The sequence below is a fragment of the Cebus imitator genome, unplaced genomic scaffold (genome assembly GCF_001604975.1).
Source record: "Cebus imitator isolate Cc_AM_T3 unplaced genomic scaffold, Cebus_imitator-1.0 Scaffold66, whole genome shotgun sequence".
NCBI lineage: Eukaryota > Metazoa > Chordata > Mammalia > Primates > Cebidae > Cebus > Cebus imitator.
In genome coordinates, this window is record NW_016107381.1 from 749,363 (window position 1) to 750,478 (window position 1,116).

The following is a 1,116-nucleotide window of genomic DNA, read 5'->3' on the forward strand; positions in this document are numbered from 1 at the left end:
AAAAAAAAAAAAAAAACACCTTGTTAAAACAATGCTGAAAATAATAGAGCTCTGTAAGGGTTTTTGAATATAATAATGACATGATTAATTATTTTTTAACAATTATACTCCAACTGTTTTCCTATTTAAATTGCAAAGGAGTGATTTTAGAGATATCAAATGCTTTAAAATTCTTATAATAGTTCAGATAAATAATAATAAATTGGTTTGGCATTGACACTAAATAAAAGGAAATTAATAAAAAATAACATTTTGGATTAAAAAAACAAAGGCCACTTTCAGTTGACTGCATGTGGAAGATGTATTCCTGGACTTTTACCTCTAAAGATTTATGATATACATTTACTGTGTTTATTTAGATTGTATGACTCTATATTTGAATTTTATAGAAACTGGCTGTTAGTGAAGACTTCTACTGTCTTTCTTATCTACTGGGTGTTGCCATAAGAAGCCACAGAGTTTAGAAACCACTATTAACAACAATGCAAAATTTTCTTTTATTGGTGACATATAAATTGAATCTGCTTCTAGATGGCTTGGTCAGAGACTTCACTGATTCACTTGCCTTTTTGTTTAGCACTCTCCAAATCATCTTTTGTTTTCTTCTTGTTGTAGTTCAACTTCTGTTATTTTTGTAAGATGATCCTCCTGAACCTAAACTTGATTGAATTCCTCTGTGTCTAAAACAAGACTTGCAGAGAGTACACTTATAGTTCATTGTGTTTAAAGAGAAAGAAAAATAAGTCAAGTAGGAGACAAAAATCTTATTATTGAATGTGTGACTTGCTATCTGTTTTTCATTCTGAATCCTCTCTCTCCAGTAAATGTGCAAAAAACAAACAAAATAATAAAAACTTCTATTATTTTGAGGATTAGGTAGACTTTTTTATTTTTCTTTTTTTTTCCCCATTTATTTTATTGCATTTTAGGTTTTGGGGTACATGGGAAGAACATGCAAAATTGTTGCATGGGAACACACGTGGCAGTGTGATTTGCCGCCTTCCTCCCCATCACCTACATCTGGCATTTCTCCCCTTGCTATCTCTCCCCAGCTCCCCACCCCACACTGTCCCTCCCCTATTCCCCCCAACCAACCCCAGTGTGTAGTGCTCCCCT